At 44.9% G+C, this 10,156-nt stretch overlaps 1 pseudogene; it reads right to left on the bottom strand.

Moving 5' to 3' along the window:
* Window positions 1-8,754: 8,754 nt before the first annotated feature.
* Window positions 8,755-9,278, bottom strand: LOC118664054 (annotated as a pseudogene).
* Between the last annotated feature and the right edge of the window lie 878 nt (window positions 9,279-10,156).

The following is a 10,156-nucleotide window of genomic DNA, read 5'->3' as shown; positions in this document are numbered from 1 at the left end:
CTGGATTGATCTTCCCATTGGAAACAAGCAAGCAAGCAAGAAACAGACACAATATATGAAACAGCAGTTTTCAAGGCACTGGACACCAGGGAACGAGGGGTATTGGAAATAAACAAGGTGAGTCCTACAATTGCCTCACACGGCTGCTCTGGTAGATTTTCCAGGCCACAGTGCAGAGAGAGGGAGCTAACACGAAGCCTGGAAGACTCCCTGAGTTGCAAAGAGGAAGGTGACTTTCCAGAAAGATCAAGTCAGCCACAGTTCTTAGGCAAGAGCACTAGAGAGCAGATAGCTGCAAGAGACAGAGCCCCTTACATATTCAGCAGAGTACTGATATGGGCATGCTGGGAGGCCAAGGAATGAACCACATCTGAAAATTAGAAGAAGCAGTGAGTTCCAGGAACAATGCTTGTTCCCACCGGCCAGATTGGAAAGACTCATGATCCATGGAGCACTGGGTCGAGTATTCAGGCGGGTCGTCCCTCCGTGGTAGGGAATAGTTAGCCCTAGACTGAGCTCTGCTCCAGAAAATGCCTCACAAACATAAAGCAAGACCTGAAAAGATCAGGCTGTCTCCAAGTAACTGAATTTCCTCCCAGGAAAAAAAGCTAAAGAAAACTTATAGGAATATAAAAAATGTCCAACACCCAGCAAGGTAAAACTCATAATTTCCAGCATCCAATCAAAGACACAAAGAGGCCGGAACACATGACCCGTAATGAGAGTTATCATTTTTTATCAAAGCTTGCCCAGACTAACACAAATGTTAGAATGAACAGGGAAGAACATTAAAATAGTAATTATAATTGTATTCAATATGTCTAAAAAGTTCAGAAGAGACAAGGAAATGACAAAACACAAGTTGAAAGTTGAGTGATTAAAAATATGATATCTGAGATGAAAAAATACACTGCGTGGATGTAAAAGAAAACCTGTTTTCATTTTCATCACACACAATCCTGGTACAACTCTTCACTTCGGACTCTTCTGACCACCAAGTGTATGTGTGGTTTTTCCCATACCACCAAGCAATTTTGCAACACCAGCTGGGTGTTCTACAACTTAATTCTGACACTGTTTACCCAGAGACAGCATCGAGATCCCCCAGGTTACGGATTCAGTCCCACAAGACTGCCCTGACTTCAGATGCCAATCACAAGTCCAGGTTGTTCTCTGTGCTTCTGACCTACTGGCTATAGATTGGGCCCCCTCCCCAGGTTCAGTTAATTTGCTAGAGCAGTTCACAGAACTCAGGAAAACATTTTACCTACTCGATTGCCAGTTTATTATAAAAGGTTATAACGAAAGGACAGCCAGAGGAAGTGGATGTGTCTTTGCAGTGGCTACCTCAGCCATCAAAGCTTAAGCCAGGCACTCACAGTACAAAGAGAAAAGCCCACTGTCCGGGCTCACACTACACGACTCATGTGTGTGTGGTGATGCTGGTGTAAACACGCCTGTGTACAGCCAGTCCTATGAAAATGTAGCCCATACAGTGACAGTGGGAGGCTACTCCATCTAGGTCTGTGTCAGTGCACTCTATGATGTTCGCACAGCACCTAACGATGCATCTCTCAAACATATCCGGTCATTAAGCGATGCATGACTGGACTTACTCTCCTTTCTTTCCTCAGCTCCTTTAAAAGACATAAAAATTATATAAAGTAATAATTCTAATAATGTGCTGTTGGGTTTGTAACATGTATAGTTTTAATAGGTATAGAAATAATAAGGGGGAAAGGGAATTGTTTTATAGGGTCAACATTTCTATATCTCACTGGAATTGTTAGTATGTACTAGTATATCTAAGTAGATTCTGGTGAGTTAAGAACTAAAAAAATATGTAGTGTAAAGCTCATTAAAGGAATAAAAATGTTACACTAGAAAAACATTCACTTAATACAAAAGAAAGCAGCAAGGGAGGACTGGAGAGTCAAGAAGGCAGAAGGAAAATGTTACCAGGTGGAAATATGGCTCTACACATAGAAATCAAAGGGACCCGGAATAGTAACTGAAAGGGTACAATAAATAAGCTATTTTTCTTATTTAAAACCTTAAAAATATAACTGCTCAAATAAAAATAATGACAATATATTGTGGTATTTATGACATGCATAAGTAAAATGCATGATAACAATCTTATAAAGGTCAGGCGGAGAGAAATGGCAGTATACTGTTTTAAGGTTCACATACACAAAGCAGTGTAATATCATTGGACGGTAGATTTGCAGAAAGGGTTCATGCCAGCAGCCTTGGAATTCACCTGAGCAGTTTTGCTAACAGGTCTTCATAGCACTGAACCTTAGTAAAGGCATCAAACATACCCATTCATAGTGTTGCCTTAAAACCATAGGCCTGAGGAATCTTTGGGCAATTTTTACCAACTTTTCAGAATTATTTATTGAGACTCCTGGAGAACCCTGTTCTTATGCAGCAAGAATATTCCTGTGTGACCAGGTGAGGCACTTTAGGGTCTCCTTGGTTCTGAGGTGTTCTGTATACATGACAGTGGTTCCTGATCCAAGGTGTAAACTGCATTTGGCCATGGCCCTTAGAGAGGCAGGGACCGTAGGAGACTCCTCCTGATGTTTCCAGACCCATTGCTGGGAGATAGACTTCGGTTGTGATGGGTGTCTTTCATACTATTATATTTGTATCCTTTTCCTATAGGTTTGTAAGCATTGTCATTTTGGGTGCTGTGAGTCTCCTTCAGCAATTGACTGTTTAACTTTCATTAAGCAATACAAAAATATCAAAGCAAAGGGTTATAGCTAACAAGACAACAATGGCCATAGAATGTAATTATAAAAAGCACTCAACTAATACAAAAACAGGTATACAAAAGAGAAAAAAATGGAACCCAGAGCAGATGAGGGGAATAGAAAAAAGTAGCAAGGTGATAGACTTAGACCTAACCATGTTTAGAATCACATTAAAGGTAATTCATATAAACACCCCAGTTTAAAAGGCAGGGATTGTCAAATTGGATTAAAAAAAGCAATACCCAGCTATATGCTGCCTACAGGAAATGCACCCCTTAAATGTGAAGGCAGAAAGAGGCTAAAAGTAAAAGGCTGAAAAAATATACATGCTGATGCTAATTGAAAGAAAGTTGGGCTATATTTATATCAAAGTACATTTCACAGCAAAGAATATTGCCAAGACTAGGAAAAGTCATTTCATGTCACACAGTCAATTAAGGAACATAACTATTATAAATGTTTATGCACCTAATACCAGAGTCTGAAAACACATGAAGAAAAAAAAAAATAGAATTGCAACATCAGAGAAAGGAATAATAAAGAGAGAGAGAGAGAGAGAGAGAGAGAGAGAGAGAGAGAGAGAGAGAGAGAGAGGAAGAGGAAGAGGAAGAAAAGAAGGCCCTTTTTGCCTTTGGAAGGATTAGAGTGAAGAATTAGAGTGTTAGGTATCCTTGACCTGCCCTGGGGCATTGAATTTCTTATTCTAAGTGTATGAAATTTGACACCCTGTTAGTAGGACCTCAGAGAAAATTCTCTTTTGTTTGTCCAAGGGTGAATAACTAGCCCTGTAAGCAGAAACTTACTGGGATGCTCTGCTGTGCTCCTAGTCTCCCCAACCCTTGCCTCCAGGGGAGGGGACTCTAAGACTTCCTTGGCTCTAATGGTGGGCTGGGAACATGGGGTTCTTCTAAACCTTGGGGCTGGTGTGAAGCCACCTCCACCCACAGAGCTGTCCTTCTCAGGTTTGCTGGTGGGATTAGATAAGTGTTCTGCTACCTGCAATCCCTAGTGAATCCTGGAAGAGGTGATGTTTCCAAGTTTCTTACACAAGGATGCCGCAGGAATGACTACCAATGACTTTATCCACACAAAGTACTTGAAAAATATTCAGGATTGTTACTCATAAGCCAGAGGATAATTAAATAAAATCTTCTACACTGCAGCAGAGATCTTTTTTCTTCCCTTTAAAAAATTACATGAGACACACAGTCTTATAGGGTAACTATACAACTCAGATAACTATACAAAACAAAAAAATAAAAATAATCTTATATTTGACCACCCAGAGATAATTATGTCAGCAACATTTTCATTTGAAAATGTAGATGCATGCTTTATGAAAATGATGTCATATTCTGTACATTGTTTTGCAACCTGCTCCTCCTGCAGTTTTTCAGTCTATTATGAATATCGGTACATATCTACACAGCATTCTGAATGGCTATATGGTATTGCACCGTGGTATTGCATGGTGCATTCTTCAACTTTTGGAAGTTTAAAGAGCAAATTGTATTGGATATCTATTGACACAATAATGTTATATAGTGAGCAATCAAAATCTCAGTGGCTAAGAGAATAAACATTTGCTTAGTTTACAAGTTTGCAAAGGTTCAGCTCACCTGGGCTTGCTTTTGTCTTTTCAGTCAGCTGCGGGTTGGCTGAGCAGCCCTCTTCATTTGACTTGCTCACATGTTGGGACTGGCTGGCTCCTGGCTCCTTTAGGATGCCACAGCTGGGGCGACAGGGCAATTCTGCTCTGTTCTGGGTGAGTTATCCCTCAGGAAGCTAGCCCTTGCATGCCTCATGGAGCACAACTATCCAGAAATATGCAAGGACTTTTTTGCAAGCTTCTTTTTATGTCATACTTGCTCGCATTCTGTTGGCCAAAGCAAGCCGTCTGGCCAAGTGCACAGAATAAAATGGCTCTGCACAATTATGACCCAAAGGCATGAATACAGGGTGGGGTGAAGAATTGGAGACTTTTTTATTTTTATTTATACATTTTAAAAATATATTTTTATTGATTTCAGAGAGGAAGGGAGAGGGAGAGAGAGATAGAAACATCAATCCTGAGAGAGAACCATTGATTGGCTGCCTCCTGCAAGTCCCACACTAGGGATTAAGCCGCAACCAAGGCAAGTGCCCTGACTGGGAATCGAACCCATGACCTTCTAGTTCATAGGTAGATGCTCAACCACTGACCCATGCGGGCTGGGCCTTTTTTATTTTATTTTTTACTGTAAATTCCTGCACAAATACCTTTGAGTGTTATCTGATTATTCTGTGGAACAAATTCCTAGAAGTAGAAATGCTACGTCAAAGGCAAATCCTTTTATGTAAACTCTGAAAATAACCTACCAAAATGCTCTCCAGAAAGATATACCTATTTACATGCCCATGAACAGCAAACGAGAGAGTGGATTTCTCTACAACCGTGATGTATAGAAAAAATATTATCAGCCAGAGATGCATATTATGATCACGTGATACATGAGATTTGTTTTAAAATACATTGGTAAATTGGTAATAATTGTTGAGGCTTGGTGATGGGTAAGTGGGAGGGGTCATTATACTAGTTCCTCTATTTTTTATTATATTTGAAATTTTTACTTAAAAAATTTAGCAAGCTGTATGGAGACATAGTCTTCATTCTGTTAAGGATTTATAGACAACAATCAGGCTAACATTCAACTGTGCTAGCCAAGCATAGAGTATGGTCTCTTTGATGCAATGACATTGGAGAGGATCCCCACTAATCTGTTACTCTAGTGATAACTCTACAACGGAAAAAAAGAGCCAAAGGGAAGGATTCAGTTGAGAAGACACGACCAGACATACAGGAGAAAGGAAGTATATTGATTGTGGAAGGTTCCGAGGAGGGTGAGGTGGGGGTCCAGAGTCAAGGTGAGGGGCGGGGGGCAGTGGAGAAGTGTGTGTGTGTGTGTGTGTGTGTTGGTACCTAGAGGAGGAGGGAATTTTCATTTGGCAGCCTCTAAATCAGTGGTTCTCAACCTTCTGGCCCTTTAAAACAGTTCCTCATGTTGTGACCCCAAACCATAAAATTATTGTTGTTGCTACTTCATAACTGTAATTTTGCTACTGTTTTGAATCATAATGTAAATATCTGATATGCAGGATGGTCTTAGGCGACCCCTGTGAAAGGGTTGTTCGACCGCCAAAGGGGTCGCGACCCACAGGTTGAGAACCGCTGCTCTAAATCCTCAGAGAACTCGGAGTGGGGTCACATGCTACAAGGTTTCAGGACTGGTAATTAGGAAATTGTAGTTCAAAGAGAGTGGAAGAGAATTGACAGTTATTAAGGGAAGTGAGTTTAATGGGGGAACACAGTAGAATTGCAAGGACTTTTAAAATAAAGATGATGGACCAGAGACCCTGAGATGGATCAGGAGAACAATGGAAGGAAATGCCCGTGGACTGGGAGAAAAGAGAGCCTTGCTAGTCTGTCTGCACTGCTGGTGGTGAGGAATGAACCTTTAGAGACTTGGACTCAGCAAATGCAGGGTAGGGAGCACACATCTGTGCATGTTAAGAAAAGTCCAAGTGATCCTAATGCCGGTGCAGGTGGTTCTTGGACTAGAGTTTGAGAAATGCTGTCCTAGTGGCTGGAGGAGTGAGCTGGCTTCAGACAGGAGGCCTGCCGTATTTCAGGGGGGAGGCTGGCGGACAGAGAGCAGAACTTGGGCCTGTTGGTTGGTTGTATCAGGGAGCTCTGTAGCTCTCTTGGCCTGAGAGATTGCAATTCGAGGGTCCTGTTTGTCCAGTGGGGTGCCCTTCCCAGGGTCCTGGGTGGGGCTCCAACACTAAAGTGGGTGGCCTTCAGAGTAACCCTGTCTGTGCATGCCCCAGGGGCTTCTCATTTGAGGACAGTAGCTACTGGAGAGAGAGAGAGAGAGAGAGAGAGAGAGAGAGAGAGAGAGAGAGAGAGGTGTTGTTTGTTGTTGCAACTTTTGATTCTAGAAATAAAAATGGGCTTTTAAAATCAACCAACCAACCAGTCAACACGGTTGAGGTTGACACATTTGGGCTAATTGTTTTCCTTTTCATTTAGCCTTATTTCTCACTGAGTGTGAGGTAGCACTTTCAAGTAAATCTCTGGTAATTCCCAGGCATAAAGCAATTGCCTTCATTTCCCAGCAGGACATACTGAAGTGGGCTCATTTGCAGAGAGAATGGGAATAACAGTTTCTATAGCTAAGGCTTGGAAGAAAACTGCTTTTTTTTTTCCTGACAATCATAATCCACTCATGCTTTTAAAACGTGTTTCAACATCAAAAGAACTCAGAGTCTGGAATGTGCTAGGAGGATGCATTAAGACATATCTTATTAGCCAATCTATAATAATAAAAGCATAATATACGAATTGACCTAATGGCCGAATAGCAGAAGGACCATCCGGATGACCACACTATGACACACAGTGGCGCCAGGCCAGCCAAGATGGGTGCGATGCGATTGCGGGGGGCGGAGGGGGGGGCACCATTGCCCCACAATCGCCCAGCACCCTCTGCTGGGCAATTGATCAGGGGGCTCCACAGAACCGGGGAACTGGGGGGGTGTGGCAGCAGATGTGGGCAGTGCCAGGCCAAGGTGGGTGCGGATGGGGGGGGGCAGGGCTGTGAGGGCCCCGGCAGCTGGGACTGCGAAGGCCTACCCTTGCACGAATTTTGTGCATTGGGTTGCTAGTTTATCTATAATCAAGACAAACTTCCCTCTTGTTTCTCCTCTTGCAACTTCCTCAGCCCTGTGTGTTGCTTGGATGTCGAAGAACTAAGCCTGTTCTGAATTAACAGGAGTAACAGGAGTGTGAGAGAGCTGCTTTCTGTTTTCCTGGTCTGCACTGTGGTTCTCTGATTTGAACCTGCAGTGGCAGCACGAAGGAAAGGAGAGGCGGGCGCTCTGGGGGGATGGGGGGGGGGGGGGGAGCACAGCCTGAATAAAGGCCTGGAGGCCAGCGGGTCATGGGCTGCTTTCCGGACAGCCAGACAAGCTGAGCAGGAACAGGCTGGCTTGGTATGGGGAGCCGGATTAGGGAGGCTGAGCAGAGGGGCTTTGAGTGGTGCCTGGGGAAATCCTGAGCCTTTTAAATGAGCCATTTAAATCTGACAGACAAATTGGTGTTTAAAAAGATTTAGCAGGCAGTGATGGGCACAACGAGGTGAGTGGGAGGGGACCGTGTGTGTGTGTGTGTGTGTGTGTGTGTGTGTGTGTGTGTGTAAGGTAACAGAGGTAGGTGAGAATGAAGCTAGGAGAACCAAGATTCTGCTTTGAATCAACAAGCACATACTGAGCACCTACTGTGTGTCTTGCCTTGCGTCAGGCCCCACTTCAAGTGTGCCCCCTCTCAGTGAATGGAACCAGCACTTGCCCTTTTATCCAAGCCAGAAGCCTAGTACCTTTCTTGCCATCTTCTGCCCCTTTCGTCCCCAATCTATCAAGTCATTCCATCAATTCCATGCCTCTTACATCTGTCTGTTCTCCCTCAGCCCCACTTCCTCTATCCCATGTCAGCAGCTGCCACCTGTCCTTGGATTCCGGGTCTCTCTGCCGCCAGCTTCCCCTTTCACTGCTTCTCCACCCACAGCTGTTGGAAAGTGGGGACAAGCCTCCTAAAACACATCGGATCATGTCACTTCCCTCAACAGAAACCCTCCAGTGGGCTCCCTATGGATTTCGAGGTTAAGTCCAAATGCTGCGGCCGAACCAGGAGGCCCCGGTTATCTGGTCCTTCTCAGCTCTCCTTCCTTCCCAGGCCTCTTGCCTCCTCCCCTTGAATCTGGGGATTCAAAACTACTTTTTAAAATTAATTAATTATGCTGCAGAAAGTTTTATTGTTTCATTTGGTCCAATGCATGGGAGAGGGCTTCAGGGTGGTTAAAAGAATGGCTAGTAGTTTCAGGGAGAGGCTCAGGCAAAAGCCAGACACCAGGGGATGCAGAGGGGCCTCTGAAAGGCCTCTGGGCTCCACAGGCTCCTAGTCATGCTTAAGGGTGAGCCTTTCCAAGAGATACTCGCCCAGCCCAGCCTGGGGGCCGGCAGCCTGCGGATGTGAGGCAGGTGTCACCCATCTTCTTGATCAGTTTCACCTCCTCACCCAGGAAGTGGTTCTCCAGGAAGTCACAGAGCTGAGGGTCTGAGAGGGTAGAACCCAGGACCTGCAGCTCCAAAAGGGTCTGGTTCAGGTTCCTCGCCAAGGCCAGGGCGGCTCCCCTGGCGTCCTGAGTTTTGGCCCCTCATCTTGGGGAGGCCTCAGCACGTCCTGAAAGAGAATGTGGCCGCCACGTTTGTTTTGCAGCTTTAAAAGATGCTCAGCGAACCCTCGCACTTCTCCATCAACTTGTGGAAGAAGTGGCCCACACCCTCGAGAACCGCATCATCATGGTCGAAATAGAAGCCCCGAGAGAGGAGGGTGTGGGAGGCCCGCAGATGCATGTTGGCCAGGTGGTTGACTGCGGCCTCCACCTGGGTGGAATAATCCTGATGAATGTGGGGGCTCATGGTTGTTCGGCAATAAGGAGTTAAGGCAGAAAAAACACACTGGTGTGTTGGCTGGTCCCAGAGGTGGTTCTGAAGGTGGTGACTAGATAAGACGCTGGAGAGTGGCTGGAGGCTGGAAGAAGGGGTGTCCCTCAGTCTGTTCTGTCCAAACACTGTTGAAGCAAGAGACAGATCTGGGACCATGGAGGGCACTGCCTCAAAACTACTTTTAGTACCTCTAAGGCAGCGGTTCTCAACCTGTGGGTCGCGACCCCTTTGGGGGTCGAACGACCTTTTCACAGGGGTCACCTAAGACCATCAGAAAACACATATATAATTACCTATTGTTTTTGTGATTAATCACTATGCTTTAATTATGTTCAATTTGTAACAGTGAAATTGGGGGTCACCACAACATGAGGAACTGTATTAAAGGGTCGCGGCATTAGGAAGGTTGAGAACCACTGGTCTAAGGGCTTGTGTTCTTCTTCCTGGTAGGGATTAAACCCTCCCTTCCACCATCCATCTCTGAACTTATCTTCAGAAAATGTTTAGAGATCCCTTCCTTCCAGAAGCTCCTTCTGGCCCACAGGTGCTTTCAAAGACCTTCTCTGTGGCTACGCTAGCGCTCCTCAGTGTGCGTCACTGGCCTTTCTCTCTTCTGCAGGTGACCTTTAAGAGGGAGCGGCTGCATTCCCTCCTCACCCAGCAGCCTCCCTACACAGAAAAGGTGCTTAGTAAATATCATCAAATGGAAATGGACGCACTTACAACACCTGCATGGCTAGGGTGTGAGGGGGGAGTGTTGGTCCCATTTCACAGATAAAGAAACTGAGGCTCAGAGAGTGAGTTAATGATTGGCCTCCACTTCAGGGTTGCCGATTTCCTGTCCAGGGCTC

Source organism: Myotis myotis, unplaced genomic scaffold, assembly GCF_014108235.1.
Source record: "Myotis myotis isolate mMyoMyo1 unplaced genomic scaffold, mMyoMyo1.p scaffold_m19_p_10, whole genome shotgun sequence".
NCBI classification, from domain to species: domain Eukaryota; kingdom Metazoa; phylum Chordata; class Mammalia; order Chiroptera; family Vespertilionidae; genus Myotis; species Myotis myotis.
This window is presented reverse-complemented; position numbering and strand designations above follow the sequence as displayed.